Source organism: Vipera ursinii, assembly GCF_947247035.1.
Source record: "Vipera ursinii genome assembly, chromosome: 1".
In the NCBI taxonomy this organism is placed as follows: Eukaryota; Metazoa; Chordata; class Lepidosauria; order Squamata; family Viperidae; genus Vipera; species Vipera ursinii.
The window spans coordinates 147,961,344-147,978,269 of NC_139512.1; the positions used below are offsets into that span (position 1 = coordinate 147,961,344).

Here is a 16,926-nt window from a genome sequence, read left to right on the forward strand (position 1 = left end):
TGTGTGTGTGTGTGTGTGTGTGCGCGCGCATGTTTGCGAGAAGGACATTTTTCCAACTCCAGATCTATCCAGCTTGGCTCCAGGAAGTTAGAAAATTGTGGAAAATATTATATTCCATGTTATGAGGTATACATTTGAGGAAGCTGGCATGCAGTATACGATAGGCTTCAAAAGCTCTGGTGATAAAAATGGTCGGTGTCTGAATGAAGTTTTCCCCCTTAGTCTCTTAAGTTCTTGGGCTTCAAACAAAAAGAAAAAGAAGAGCGAAAGCTATGGCATTGCCCTAAATGTGTAATCCCAAAGATGCAAGATGGAAACTCTTTGAAATAATAACTCCTGGCACATCTTTTAGGTTAGCAGTCAAACAGACCAAACAGAAAAATAGTAAGTTCCATCAAGGGAACTGAAGACAATGTGAGAAAAAGCTTTGAAAAGAACAAAAGCAATATTGGAAGGAAACATTGGTTCAAATTACTACCAAATTACCAGTCCTTTCTGATATTTCTGACCCTTAAATGGAAAAGTAGATTTTAAATTTATTTCCTTCCTTCCTTCCTTCCTTCCTTCCTTCCTTCCTTCCTTCCTTCCTTCCTTCCTTCCTTCCTTCCTTACCTTACCTTACCTTACCTTACCTTACCTTACCTTACCTTACCTGGAAAGTACTTTCTTTATCATAATTTAAAAGTTCCATGTGAAGAAAGATATTAAAATCTATGGGTTGTTTGCTTCATTGCTACTTGCAAGTACCTTTGGCATGAAAGATATCTGACTTAAGTGGCATGATTAAGGCAAGTCGTTTCCCTTTTGACTTAGGGTGCCTTTTGGAAGGGATGTTCTTTGCTAGGCAGAATCAGTAAACTCATATTAATTAGTTACTACAGCCATGCCATATATGTAATCTGGACAATGCAAGTTAAGGTATGCCTCTAGAAGTTTTCTATTTCTGAATTGGGATCAGGAAAAATTAAAAAACCCACCTTCACAGGACATTTCTGCTTCCAAAATGGCGGCTGATCAGAATTACCGAGAATTACTGAACTGAACTGTAAGAAGACAAAAAAATGGTTACTAAAGATGATTAAAACTGATTTCTGTAAGATTTACTTCTAATATGTACATAGAAGATTGCTATTCAATAAAAATGCTACAGATGATTCTTACATCAAGGTTGACTGCAAACTTCTATGTTTTGACCAGTGAATCTTACAGTAAAAATACTCCTAGCCTCTCATGTTTGAAATAGAGAATCTTCTCTCCCAGGTTAATTTCAGAAGAGATTCCTTTCCTGTTCTACAGAGCCAAATTAGTGTAAGTGGGAAATGCTGTGGATATAGTATATTTAGACTTCAGCAAGGCATTTGGAAAAGTAGACCACAACAAACTTCTTGGTAAACTAGAAAAATGTGGGATAGACAGCATCACCACCAGATAGATTTGTAACTGACTGACAAACCATACTCAGTGGTACTACATCTTTAATGGTACTACATCTGCATGGAAGTAAGTAAGCAGTGGAGTGCCGCAAGGTTCCATCTTAGGCCCAGTACTCTTCAATATCTTCAAAAATGACTTAGATGAGGGAATAGAAGGGGAACTCGTCAAATTTGCCAATTACACTAAGCTGGCAGGAATAGCCAACACCCCAGAAGACAAGTTCAGGATCCAGAAAGATCTTGAAAAACTTGAACAATGGGATCTATCCAACCACATGAAATTTAATGTGGAGAAAAGTAAGATTTTACCCCAAGGCAGGAAAACCCAAAAGTGTAAGTACAGATTAGACGAAACCTTGCTCAAAATCAGTAACTCTGAGAGGGACCTTGGAGTCCTAATGGATGATCACTTAAACATGAGCCAGCAGTGTGCGGCAGCTGGTTGTACTGTATAAATACAATCCTTGGTTGTATGTACAGAGGCATAGAATCAAAATCACGTGAAGTATTAATCATCATTGGCATCCTTCAGTCTTGAGAGACTATGGTATCATGCCCTGGAAAGAGGTCCTAAAGCAGCATCTGGTGTGGCTAAAAAGGCCAGTTTGAGAGTGGCAGTCCCTTCCACACTGAGGGCAGATACAATCTGTCCCCTGTCCAGCCCCCAGATTTCTTTGGTTCTGGGACTGCCTCTTTGCCTCAACCTGCCGCACATATATCTCTTCGAATTGGAGAAGGCCATGCTACGTCTTTAGTCTCCAAGCTGAGCGATCAGTGGTCAAGGTTTCCCAGCTGTTAATGTCCATTCCCAAGGCCTTTAGATCCCTCTTGCAGATATCCTTATATCGCAACTCTGGTCTCCCTCTGGGGTGCTTTCCCTGCACTAGTTCTCCATACAGGAGATTTTTCGGAATCCGATCATCAGCCATTCTCACGACATGCCCAAGCCAGCATAGATGTCGCTCTTTCAATAGTGTATACATACTAGAAATTCCAACGCATTCCAGGACTGCGCTATTTGGAACTTTGTCATGCCAGGTGATGCCAAGAATACGTCGGAGACAGCACATATGAAAGGTGTTTAACTTTCTCTCCTGCCCTGTGTAAAGGATCCAAGACTCACTGCAGTACAAGAATGTGCTCAGGACACAGGCTCTATAGACCTGGATCTCTGTATATTCTGCCAGCTTCTTATTAAGCCATATTCTCTTTGTAAGTCTGGAAAATGTGGTGGCCGCTTTACCAATGCGTTTATTCAGCTCAGTATCTAAAGAGAGAGTGTCGGAGATGGTTGAGCCAAGGTACACAAAGTCATGGATAACCTCCAGTTCTTGTGCAGAGATTGTAATTAATATCATTTTATAAATCCTTACTAAGACCAAACCTGGAATACAATTAACTACTGGAACAGATTGCCTTCAGAAGTTGTAGGTGCTTCATCCCTGGAGGTTTTTAAGAAAAGATTGGACAGCCAACTGTCTGAAATGGCATAGGGTCTCCTGCTTGAACAGAGGATTGGACTAGAAGACCGCCAAGTTTCCTTTCAGCTCTATTCTGATTCTGACAACACTTTTATATTTTTGCATTATATTATATTATTTATTTTTACATGTATGTCCTAACTCAGGGATAGGCAACCTCGGCTCTTTTATGACTCATGGACTTCAACTCCCAGAATTCCTGAGTCAGCATAGCTGACTCAGGAATTCTGGGAGTTGAAGTCCATGAGTCATAAAAGAGCCGAGGTTGCCTACCCCTGTCCTAACCTTTTGTTAAGCATCTTGATTGTATACGTATGGTGGAATTGGGGATGTAAACAAAGAGACCCCACAATTAACAAGAGATGCCATTCGGCAAAGCTTCATAGGTTTGAGATCTCCATAGAATAAACCTATTGTAGATGCAGAACCCACTGTAAGACTTCCCTCACAAACGAGAACAAATATTAAATTTGATCAAAGATCATGCAGGGTTAAGAGGACTTATTTATTAAAAAATATTCATATACCAATTTTTAATGGCAAGATTCTGAAGCAACTTGATGACAATAATAAAAGCAATATTATGAAGTTTAAAAAAAATCTAAGGGAAAAATTAGTGTTAATCTAACACTGGAGAGGTACAATTTCAAATTCCCTCCCAACTATAAAATTCATTGGATGTTTTGATATAATTATCCCTCAGCTTAACTTCCCTCACAAAGTTGCTATGTAAATAACACTGGAAAGTATTTACAGTGCATGCCTTCAGGTTGTAGGAATAAAATGGAACTTAAGTGCAATAAAGAAGCAAAGTAATAAGTCCAGAAGAGAAACCTAAAGTCTCAAGTGAATAGAGAGTGGAAGTGCAGAAATCCTGGACCCAAGAGAGCCAACATTTCATGATTCAGTGTAGTATTAGCTACATCTAAAGTTACATCAATAGATTGTAAAAATCTATTTACATCAATAGATTGTAAAAATGAAACTGATCCTTTCCAGGCATTTTAAATTTGTGTACAACCTAGAGATGAACAAGGCAGTGGGATAGAGACACTCAGAACACAGAATATAGAACAGAATATTTAACAGAGTTGGAAGGGAGGTTGGAGGTCTTCAGGTCCAATCTTCTGCTGAAGCAGGAGACTCTATCCCAGGGGTGTCAAACTCAATTTCATTGAGGGCCACATCAGCACTGCGGTTGCCCTCAGGGGGCCGGGTGGGTATGGCCAGGGTGGATGTGGCCTACTGGGTGGGCATGGCTAGAGTGCATATGGCCTACTGGGTGGGCATGGCCAGCTCTACATCGTTTGCATCAAGGGTGCCTATGGGGGCCTGGGCAGGAGTGGGACAGATCTGAGGGTCTCTGGCAGAAGGAGGGTCTCTGGGCCAGGGCCAAGGCAGTGGGGGCCGTTCCCTCACTGTTTCCAGGATGGCTTCGCGGACCACATGAAACCACTTCACGGGCCGGATCTGGCCCCCGGGCCTTGTGTTTGACATGTCTGCTCTATCCTCTCCTTTCTTGCCCCCTTTACAAGTACCAGGCAAAAATTAACAGCAATGAACCTTTTTTATTTAAACTCTTGATTTTCCAGGGTTCTAGATTATGGCTTCCTTGAGAATTCAAGTTGAGCTCTTGATTTTATTTTTTTTAATGTTTAGCCTTAGCACTGATAACAAATGTCCTTCCCTAATGAAATGTTTGTCATGTGGATGCATAGAATGGAGAAAGAATTAGCAAACTCAGAATTAGCAGACTCTTTCAACCCTTTTTCCTTACTATTATCTTTACAACAATCAAGGCTTTCTTCTTCATTTATTTTTTACTACTGGTACTTCAATTTTTCCCTACTTTATTTCCTTATTTCTTTACTCATCAAGATATTAAGCAGTTTAAATGGGAATTTTAGTCCAATTGCTTTATAAAATTCCTACTACAAATCAATTGGCTAGACTCAAAGTGAATATAATAAAATAGGATGAATCTGAAAGAATTTATCTAAAAAGTTCAGATAATCCAGATTAATTCCTGCTGGAATTTGCAGCGAGTCGAATGCCAGAATCAAGCAACGTATGGCTAGAGGTGACCGTTTCCAGTTTACAATCTTCCTGGAGTTTGGATAGAGACAGAGAGTTATAAAATCTTTAAGGGATTAAGTGATTTTTAATTTGAGCCCAAAAAGTATGGATGTGATTTTTACAATCCATGTAGCTAATACTGCACTGAATTATCAAATATTGATTCTATTGGGTACAAGGTTTCTGCACATCCACACACCACTGATCTAACAAAAGCTGAACTTGAGATTTTGGGATTCTCCTCTGGAATTGTTACTTTGGTTCCTTAATTTATTTCTGTATGGAAATGGCAAAGAATTGTTCTCCTAGTCCCATCTTTTATCAGTGCTTGGTGCTCCCTGGAACCCCTAAGTCACTACATACAGCTTATGTAAGCATTCCAGAGAACGTTAAAATTAGGTTCCAAAATGCAGAGAAAATGTGCCCAACTCCTACAAAATGGAAAACCACCACAATTTTGCCCACTACAGCCTGAAATCTCCTAAAAAATTTTTTCAGAAAACTGTCTAGCTAACAAAAGTACCTCTCACTTAAATAACTGTGACATCAGCATAAAAATAATGCAAAACCATTAAATATCTGTGGGTGAAATTCTAATGTAACTGACTTCAATACAATTGGACAATTACCCTGAGTTTGTGATGAAAGCTCTTACATTTTAGTATGGCGGTATCTTGATATGACCCAGCAATTATCAAAGAATACTTCTGACTCACTTTTTCTTGTATCCATAATTGAACATTGTTATAGAATATAGATATAATTTTGTCCTATATTATGTAGGCTGTATACATTTTGGCTTTGATTTAAAGAAACTTGAGAGTAGCAAGCAAAACGGCTAGTGCAATCTCTGACAGGCTCAGAATAGATGCCTTTGCACATATTAGAAGAAATGACTAAACATAGAAGATGCTAGCAAAAAAAAAAAAGTCAAAGCAATCCCACTGTAAGCCATTTAAAATATGTAGCACAAATGTAAAGCATTACAAGTGAATTAGCCACATAAATAAAGTCAAATTGCAGTCCACACAATTACTCTCAAAGGTCATTTTCATGGATGTTTAAGGTCAAAGATTATATTTTTTCCATTCAAAATGAGCCCAAGTCCTGAAATAGACAATGACTCGAAACATTTAAGTTGCATAAAATCTTAAAATTTCTGACCATTCTTTTATTGAGCAATGGATTCTAAGTGATGGCATCTATTGTCAATGACTACTTAAGAAAAAGAAAAAAAGCAACTATTTCTGGAAGGGGGGGAAACACCCGTGATTATCTTTTAAAGTAATATAAGAGTTGTGCAATTTTCTTCATTTTGACCCCTTTTTTTATTGCCTGTGGATTTTAAGCAAAGGCCTCCAATTTAAAACCTATTATTCCAAAGAAACAGCTTGTCATCTTCTCCCTGAGTGGAACAGTCTTCCTCAAAGCTTTCTAAGATTATTTCTGAGCTTCACAGGGCTTAATACAGAAGAGATCTTTCCCTGCATTTGTCATGCATGTTTTAATTAAATTTATATCCCATCCTACAACAAGGACTCTGGCTAATTTATGAGGGGGGTTATATATAAAATGTATAAAAATGTTAAAAGCTACGATCAGCAACAACAATAATAATAATACATTTCCTAACAGTGTATATTATACACTCAGCAAGAGCCTACGAATTGAATACTACAGAGGGCCCGCCTAAGTGTCACTTTTCCCATTGTCTCCCATGAGTTATTGGGAAGGGTGAAATTACAGGGGCTCCATATTTTCCAATTTTTTTTACCCCACTTATCTAAGTGGTAGTCATTATTTCTATTTTATGAATTAGCAATTCATGCACTGCTTAATAGTACAGCTTCTGGCACCACTGCAGCCAGACAATTATGGATCGTAGTCATATATCACTTTTATCTATAATTTTCCAGAATGTTCCAGATATTAGATGAAATAACCACCACCTTTCTCCCATTCCAATACATGAATGGATAGCCCATTGACTGGTTCAGTAGAAGGGCTACTCTTTTAAGATTCTTTCTCAGTGTAGTTTATCCCTGAAAATTGTTACAGACCATCGTTGTCTAATTTATTTGCTTTGCCTTCTTTTGGGCTCTGTACTTGTTGGGCTGCTAGGAGTTGTAGTCTACCCATAAGTACCTCTACTAGTGGGGTCTGGTCCCAGCAACCCTAGCTTTCAGGGCCAATCATGAAAGACACAAGACGCTGAGGTTCAACTCTACCTAGAGGACTAATGGTTCTGTATCTCTGCATTGTCTTAACTCCTCTGCCTCATATATGGCTCAGGTATTTACATGGATTTATTTTGAGCTGAGGCCTTCCTCCTCGCTAATAATATCTGTACACCCAAGGAATGTGTGCACTGTGTCTCTCTGTGTGCATGCATTTGTGTACACATCAACATCTGCTAGACACATTGGGTTTGCTTCTGATTGTCCACCAATGCTATGAGTGACCAGGTTGAGTGGCCATGCTCAATCTGAAATCTTCAGTGTTCCTGAAGAAGCTCCACTGAAATCTTAGGTGAGGCTTTGGTAGTTAGCATATGTGTTGGCCTTTTTATGCATGGGGATCTGGACAAGAGGTAATTAATTCACTTGTTTCTAATTCCCCACTTCCCCCCTCCTTTTTTTTTTGGCCAGATTGTTAACGTGACTGCCTAGAAAGCTATAACCTTTTCATCAAGTACTGGATGATTATGGTGGGAAATGCCTGCCATTATAGACGTCTCTTGACAGTTAGTTTACAATAGCTTTGCTGCTTTGACCCGGCTCTCTGTCTCTTTCCATACCCATCAAGGTTTCTTGTCAAGAAAACACTGGTAAGACAGGACACCTGAGCCATTCCAGTCAGAGCAGATCCCTCTTTCCCGGCATTCCCTGTCCATCCAAAATTAATCTGGGAAACATTGTGATGAGATTATTTGAGTCCACCTCCCCTATCTTTATCTGTTGTTTTAAACTGCTAAAATGAGGACGTTACTAACTGTGTTAAGGATTTTTCATTCCCATCTCAGCATTGCCAAGCTAAAACAGTTTAAATGAAACAGTGCTGCTATTATTTGCATTATGATGATGATATGAAGGTAATAATATTACTACTGTATACCATTTGTCCTGCTTGGAAGTATGCAAAGTAAAAGCAGTTCACATTAAACAATGAAAAAACCCAAGAAAACAACCAGTTCTGAACAAAGTAATGTTAAAACTTTATATGATTTTTAAAAAAAATATTTAAAAGGCAATCAGACCCTGGAGTTGTGGATATTGTACAAATGCCTGGGGAATGGGCATATCTTCAACTCTTATTTCAAGCAATTGGGTGGGGGGAGGATAGCTGTCTTCTGAGACCCTGCCATCATTTTGTCATTGGAATATTTGCTTAACCTGCATACATAATAATATAGAGTAAGATTAAGTGTAATTTGATCATTACCTATCATCCTGGCAATTCATTTACCTAAAATGTTGGGCTATCAGCTGGTGGAAGAACTTGGGATTGATTGATTGATTATTTAGCTTTTAAACTAAATTAAATTGATCTAGTTCAATTAAAATCCTTTTGTGTGTCTGTGTAAGATTTGAACTTCATTATAGGGTTTTTGTCTTAGATATACCTATCTGAGCATAAGCTCTGTTGTATGGAATGGGCTTATATCCAAAAAGGTATGCCTGAGATTGCTTTGTTGGTGGCACTATTTTGGAGGAAATATGAATGAGAACTTCCAATATCTTCATCAACAACAAAAATATTTTCAAAGATATAGGGCTTCATTCACAGAATGTTTTGGCGAAGGACAAAGATATTTGGGGCTAACAATATCTTACTTCCACTCCATAATCCAATGTTCCCCTCTGTCCAGAGGTTAAGGAGGTCTCCTTAGAAAATATCGGGCTGCAGTAGAAAAATCAGCAAAATTCAGCACTGCCTTTTCTTTCCAGCAACAGGCATCTCTGCAGCATCTCAGTATCTTCCAGTCAAAAAAAGCGCAATTTTTTTACCTATAGAAGCCCATGTTCATTTTGCTGTCTGATCAGAGTTAACATACAAGAATTCCTGGCTGGGCATCAAGATGTGGATGAGTCTGAAAATTAGGCCCAGGGCTGAGCTGCATGCGGCAAACTGTAGGAGAAGGAGAGGCAGAACCTGTGGGTGGAGTCAAGAGAAGTATCAGCCTGGAGTCATTATGTTCCCACAAGCATCAAAATCCCCCTCTTGGATTCTATTAACTCTTATCTAGCACCAATTCAGTGCTGACCACTACTTGACTAGATTCTTGTATATAGGCGTGAGCAATAAATCATCTTAACTAGAGCTTAACATGTGGTCCTGATCCTTCGTGCCTGTCACAGACTGAAGCTAACTGAAATACTCTTCTCCTCTGCCTTTCAGACATCAATCAAAGCATTCCAAATCTTAAATATCAAAATATTTATGCACGATAAGCTAGGTTTTTTCTGGCTGCCTACTGCCTTCCTATTGCTCACTGTTCCAAGTCATTTTGACGGGACGCTCTAGAAAATGTTGAATTTAGTATATAATATTTTGCATTTCTTTATTCATTGGCCAGGTGTACATGATGAAACTATTTCAGTATACATCATATTATATTCTGTGCATGTCACATTCTCCAATCTTTTGAACAAAGGTAATTCTACTCTATTCCATCACCAGCTACTAAGGGTAGTTCCTGATCATTCTATTAAAATTTAAAATCCATTACATGTCCCTCTCAATTCATAAAGTTGATTGGAAGGGGAAAAAAAGACAACTGTTTTGTATTTTTTCATATCTATTCAAAAGGCTGTGACAAAGAATCACAGGAGAAAAATGTAACAACCTACAATCCCTAAATATAAAGCAAGAGGAAAAATACATAAATAAAAAGAATGAATAAGAATACCTTGGGTACTATTTTGGCTCCCAGGTTCCTACGGCATTTTGGCCGTGCACTTCTGTAGGATGGGAAAGCGTTCAGTATCTTCTTTAAAGGCACACATGCTGTACCATTTGGTGTGACAGCTGTTAAGGTAATGATGGATTCCTAGTGAACGGTGCCATAAATAAACATACCAAATTAAAAAAAAAATCCTTTCCAAAGATGAAAGAAAATTTGGCAACCTGAGCACATCACTGTAAAAAAATAAATCACTTGTAACTCAGTTAGAGCTCATCAGCCCAGTATACTAAACAAAACACAGTTTTAAGTGTGAGCAAGCCAACACTATGGAGGAAGATTGTTGACTTGTTTGCTTCTGCATGGGATCCTTCTCTTTTCCTGGCTTTCAAAATGTGTGGTCAAGTAAAAATGAATTCAGACATGTATTGACAGAGCACTTTCTGCCCACTCTCTGGATGGAACGCATAAGTATTGTGGGTAATAATAAAAGTTAATTATCCTTCCTTTCATGTTCTGGAATAAACAAATTTGGAGTCACCATTGAACTTGCCCTTGCAATCTGAAAGATGAGAAACAGGCAGCATCCCAATTAACGAAGGTACAAGTATCCTGCTTTGAGTGACAGATATTACAAAAGCATGGTTGTCATTTCAACTTCTAAAGACTTTGGATCCCCCAGTAGAAGACAAGGGAGAGAGGTACGCATTCTGATCTGAAAAAAACTTGGAGCAGCAACAGCTGTGCCTCTAACCCTCAGGGTTCATCTTTTTCCTGGTGCCTACTTGATAATCTATTCATTATTGCTCAAACTTTAAGCTCTATGCTACAGAAGATCATTAATCATAGATATAATTTAATGACAGCGGGGTCATGTTCCACTAACTAAGTATACCTTGTTTGCCTCAAAATGCTAATCACTTCTCTGCAATATTAATGAGGGACAATTGATATTAAGCCTAATAATCATGTGTCGTCTATTTAACAGTTTTATCCATACAAACTAGGTACTGGGTTATGGCTAAACATAGTTGAAATCTAATTATGTAAACCCACATCTAGATCTAATTCTAGCAATATATCTCTGAGATACCCATGCAGTTAAGCAAGATGTGACTAAAATAGTTCGGGAGACAAACACAGAATTAACTTAGGCTACTTCTTACATATTAATGGCTTCATTTAAGTTTTCTTATAATTAAAACACAGTAACATCTCAAGAGAAAAACTGTGGTAGATTTAACTTCATCTGCACTCAGTTAAATTCTGACCTTTTGCTCCAGTCTCTACATCAGCTTCCCCCACTCCTCCTCATGAGCTAGGAAAGTAACCAACAATTCTGAGATTACTAGGAAAGGAAGGAAGAGGGCATAATTTTTCTATTCTTTCATTTCTTCTTTCATCCTGGTCACTTAAGAGAGTGATTGGTTTCTGAATTCTATTATTCTGGTCTTGCCAGACATTGACCAAATGGTGATGAGCTGGTTGCAGGGACTAAATGACTTTCTGTTACTAATGTTGTGATTGGCTGGTGAAGGTGCACAGCCTTCTCTATTGGTGCAGGGCAGTTATTTTGGCAGCCAAGTACTGTATGTAGTTTACACATCCCAGATATTGACTCCTGCTCTAGATATGTTAGCACCACTGCATGCTTTTTAAGAAAATATACTGTAGTGTAGTTCTGGCTAAGTCAAATCATTAAGTTTATTGGCTTCCATAGGGCAAGAATGTTTAGAAACTTGCAAGAAACTTTGGTACATTTTTCAGTATTCTGTGTCTTACAAGTATGAAAACAGTCGGTGTAAGACAGCTTCCTTTGTCTCCCAAATAATACAATAAATTTTCCCCAATGTAGCTTCAGATACTTTTTCATCTAGATGCATTTCCTCTGGCAGTGCTAGACTTTATAATGATAAATAGTAACAATGGCATTTTAAAATGTTTCCTTTACTTTGTCCTCCTTGTAAGATCCTGTGAATATACTTGCTGTATCATAAATGACTGCACCTAAGATAAAATGGCTTCCTGAAACTTCCTAATGAGAGGTGTTAGTATTTGTTTAATCGGTATGGCTACACAAATACATTGGCGTTTCTGAAATTTATTTTCTAAAATTTCTGAAATTTTTAGTGCAGCCAGCTGGCACTAAAGCAGAATTCTTAAAAGCCCAGACCATTTAAGGATGATCATTTGTGAATTTGAGAAAATTATTTATTATTTATTGAACTTATTTATTGAAATTATATACCACCCTTTTCCCGTAGGACCCAGGGCGGTTCACAAGGCAATTAAAACAACATTACAATACACAAAGTTAATAACAATTAAAATAGATTAAATTATCCTTGATTAAAAATCTAAAACCCCTATAACTCTGATTAAAAACCCAATTACAATAAGTTAAAATTAAAAATTAAAAATTCTCAGTCCTGGCCGGAAAGCTCAAAGATGGTCAATATAAAGATTTCCATGGCAGAATATGGAAAAATACAGGACATTCTGTTCCCAAAATTTGACTGACTCAAGGAACTATTTTATACATTGCTGTTTTAATAAGAAATGGAGAGTTCCAGAATGATTGAATAATGTGCTCCAATCTCAAACAATCCAGAATGTCTGAAGCGTTTTGTGTTTGTTTTCCACAAAATAAATGCAATGAATATTTTAACTGTCCTTGTTACATAGCCTGTTTGTGAGCCCCTGCAATTCAGCAGCACAAGCTTGCTTGGCTTTGTTAACCAAAAGATATGGACTGAACATGTTATTTATTGAAAAAGATCAATTGTGCAGTGCAGATTCCACATGGAGACTGGTGGTGGTTTAAAAAAACCCAACTAAAACACATATCTGTAATGATGGCAGTATTTAACTGTGCTTTTTCCCAACAAAAGAACTCCATCTTTTGAACTCAGCAGGACACCACTATTAGCCATTATTGTAAAACTGTTTGAAATCATCAGATCAATCTGGTGTTCTTGGAGATCTGCTCTGAACAAAACTCTTAATGTATTTTTTTTTGGACTGGAATACTAGAACCTAATTTTACTTCCTTACTACAGTGTATTTTTTCCACCCCAACTTTTTATAGTATTACATTAACTTTAAAATAATCAAACATTTCGGCAATAAGCCTAGTATAGGTGTATCTTTTTAAAAAAAATTCATTGAGCAAACTAGAGGCCAACAGTCATGAAGTAAATTTCTAGTACTATATTCAACAATTAGTGGGTGTGATGAGCTATCACTAGTTGTACACTGTATGCAACAGCAAAAAATTATACCTTAAACAGAATCATTTCAAACATCTTAAAGGGGGCCTTGTAGGCCAGTTTAACTTTTGTTTCCTGCAGGCAATTCAACTCGGCCTCATATCAACAAGGGACAGCCAACCTCTCTCTTCTACGTATTTACAGTACCCTTTTCAACCGAGTCAATTCATAAAGTCAGCAGTGAGTTAAGGGTTGAGTAACTTGACCCCATAAACCAAATGCAAACACCTGTGAACTGGATCTAAATTAACTTAAATAACTTTGTCAGTAACACACCGCAGGGAGAACCTAGACTGATATTGTAAGCGAGTTTTTAATGTTCTTAATAGTCCCCTTCTCTGCTATGAAGTGGCCATCTCTGCACTGGAAAAACAGCTCAGTCTAACTCCAGCAACACCTGGCAGACACAGACTTCCTCCTACTATAGAGTACAGCAGGGGTCTTCAAACTTGGCCCTTTTATGACTTGTGGACTTCAACTCCCAGAATTCCTCAGCCAGGCACGCTGGCTGAGGAATTCTGGGAGTTGAAGTCCACAAGTCATAAAAGGGCCAAGTTTGAAGACTCCTGGAGTACCGCTTTCTTTGCAAGACCCCAGCAGTTCCCTCCCTGCAGGAAGGCACAAATGCTGGCGGGGCGAATTTAAGCGGATCCCTTCATCTCGCCTAGCCATGTACCATGCTACGACTTCGCTGTGGCCTAAGTCCTAGGACTCCCCCACAGTAGGCAGGATAGGATCCAAATTCACCTGGCTGATCTTTTGAAACGGGCAAAGGATCAGATACTGTTTGGGATCTGGTTTCATCCTACTTCGAGTGGACCCACTGGAATCCTTGGGTTCTCCTTAACCGTGCGTTAATTAATATCCCCATTTGCGGCGTGGGGGCGTGGGAAGAGGGTTTCAATGCCTCGATCGGTCCCGCTTGCCACGGAAAGGAGGAGGGAGAAAAAAAAAAAAGAACAGGCCGGCGATTTCATTCCCTGCAGAAAAGCAGGAAGAGGAGGTGGGAAATACGTTGCGTAGCCGCCCCGAGGAGCGAAGGCGGGGGTTGCAGACCTCGCCGTGGATGTGCTCAGCCAGGGTGGCAGCGCTGAACTTCCCTTTCTCCGTCCGAGGCTGGCCGGCTCTTTCGCCTCCCCTGCCGTATCAGCGCCGCGCAGCTTTACCACCCAGCAGGCTCCCTTCACGATTGAGCGGGTCCTGCAGACGACGCGAAGGGGCGAAGACAAAGCTCGGGTTGCTGAGCTTGGGGGTCTCCTGGTTGGAAACGCTGCTCAAAGGCCGGATAGAAAAAGCCTCCCGGTCCAGCCTGCGCCGGGCTGATGTCTGGGGGCAGCTGCTCCTGCCAGGACGACCCAGCTCTGGTTTCTTTCAGACGTTCTCCCGAGGGCATCGAACTCTGCTGCGTGATGGAGCCCGTCTCTACTTACTTGAAGAACAGGAACCGGCCCGGGAACTTCTGGGTGATTTTTGCAGGGCCTACTGTTGTGATTTATTTATTTATTTATTTATTTTATTTTAATTCCATTTATATCCCGCCCTTCTCCGAAGACTCAGGGCGGCTTACAAGCTTAGCAGTAGCCTTCATTCTATGTATATGCCTGCTTATTAGGGCTTTCACACCCCCCCAAGCGGCATTATTACAAAGTCAGCTTAACTGCCCCCAACAATCTGGGTCCTCATTTTACCCACCTCGGAAGGATGGAAGGCTGAGTCAACCTTGAGCCTGGTGGGATGCGAACCTGCACTAATTGCAGGCAGCTGGTGTTACTTAAGGAGGCATTAGCCCACTGCTCCACCAAGGCTCTTTTACAAGAGTATGGATTTATAAGCATGGATCTTAGACCAGGATCCTTGTGGATCCATGCAGCTTTTATATATGGCCTCTAAGCTAACATCAGCAGGCAGTGGGCACTCAAAATAATTTGGTAAGGGTTTGATGCTATCGTGGTGCAAAAACATGGATTTTTCATAGAACTCAACACAGGCTTTAAATGGGATCCATATAAAATGGCCACCAAATTGCAAGTAGGCCTCGACTTCACAACAGTTCGTTAGTGACTGTTTGAAGTTAAAACTTTATCTGATTTGTACTACAAGTAGTTCTCAAATTGCATCCATTGGTTTATTTGTTCAAACTTAACAACAGCACTTGAAAAAAGTGACTTACGATTGTTAATCGCACAACTGTTGCAGCAATCCCCATGGTCATGTGATCAAAATTCAGACACCTGGCAACTGACAGTTGAAGAGTCCTGGGTTCATGTGATCACTTTTTGTGAACTTCTGACAAGCAAAGTCAATGGGGAAGCCAGATTCACAACTATGTTACTAACTTAAGAACTGTGGCAAGGAAAGTCATAAAATGGGGCAAAACTCACTTAACAAATGTCTTGCTTAGCAACAGAAAGTTTGAGCTCAATTGTAGTCATAAGTCAACTATCTGTACGAGTTACATCCTACTATGCATAATGAACCATCATAATTGGAGATTTAATAGTTGTTGGACTGTCAGATCTCTCGTGCAAAAATAAGACATTCTTGTGGATCCATATGATTTTTTTATACTGGATCTGTGCAAAATGAACCTTAATCACAAATTTGAGCATTCTTGGCAGAAAATTAGCTCTAAAATTATTTTAAAAATGGACCCATCTCTTGACTTCGATTTGTGCATGGAATCCACTTGAATTCTGAATTAAATTTATCATAACCCTCTGCATATAATCCCAGACATAATTGACAAATTGTTTTTGGTGCTTACTGTTGCCAAAAAATGTGGATCAAATCCACGGTAAATGGATTCTGCAAATTTTACATAGGATCCGAAACAGCATCAAAACAACGTATGTCTGGATAGAATGAGCCATGATTTTATGAGCTATGACATCATAGATCCAACATGTTTTTTTATCACTATGGTTTAAAAATAGTGAATCCAAGGGGTGAATCTTCATGGATTTTCATATGGGATGCACCAGAAATTATTATTAAATCCCAGAATTTTCCAGTCCTAATTTGCTTTTATATATTTTTCTCTTTTGAAGAAGAAAGTGGAATATTTTGCTGAAAAACTTTGGTTACTTTAGCCTTCTTCTAAATAAATTTACTTAATCAACTTAAATTCAATTGCTACTGCCTCATGCCCTTGCTTTTCTGCAAATGTGAGTATCAGGTAATCTCCTTCCAATGAAAAAAACAGGTGTATCTACAGGTGAAACTCAAAAAATTAGAATATCGTGCAAAAGATCATTTATTTCAGTAATGCAACTTAAAAGGGGAAACTAATATATGAGATAGACTTATTACATGCAAAGCAAGATAGCTCAAGCCATGATTTGTCATAATTGTGATGATTATGGCGTACAGCTCATGAAAACCCCAAATCCACAATCTCAGAAAATTAGAATATTGTGAAAAGGTGCAATATTCTAGGCTCAAAGTATCCCACTCTAATCAGCTAATTAAGCCATAACACCTGCAAAGGGTTCCTGAGCCTTTAAATGGTCTCTCAGTCTGGTTCAGTAGGAATCACAATCATGGGGAAGACTGCTGACCTGACAGTTGTGCAGAAAACCATCATTGACACTCTCCATAAGGAGGGAAAGCCTCAAAAGGTAATTGCAAAAGAAGTTGGATGTTCCCAAAGTGCTGTATCAAAGCACATTAATAGAAAGTTATGTGGAAGGGAAAAGTGTGGAAGAAAAAGGTGCACAAGCAGCAGGGATGACCACAGCCTGGAGAGGATTGTCAGGAAAAGGCCA

At 39.1% G+C, this 16,926-nt stretch overlaps 1 long non-coding RNA gene across 1 annotated transcript; it reads right to left on the reverse strand.

Annotated features, from left to right (window-relative positions):
- Nucleotides 1–8,263: 8,263 nt before the first annotated feature.
- On the reverse strand, nucleotides 8,264–14,132 carry LOC310631738. Its single transcript, XR_014490686.1, has 3 exons — nucleotides 13,910–14,132; nucleotides 9,900–10,040; nucleotides 8,264–9,142 (listed from the first exon to the last, which is right to left on the reverse strand). It is a non-coding gene; the product is annotated as an uncharacterized lncRNA (long non-coding RNA).
- Nucleotides 14,133–16,926: the final 2,794 nt, after the last annotated feature.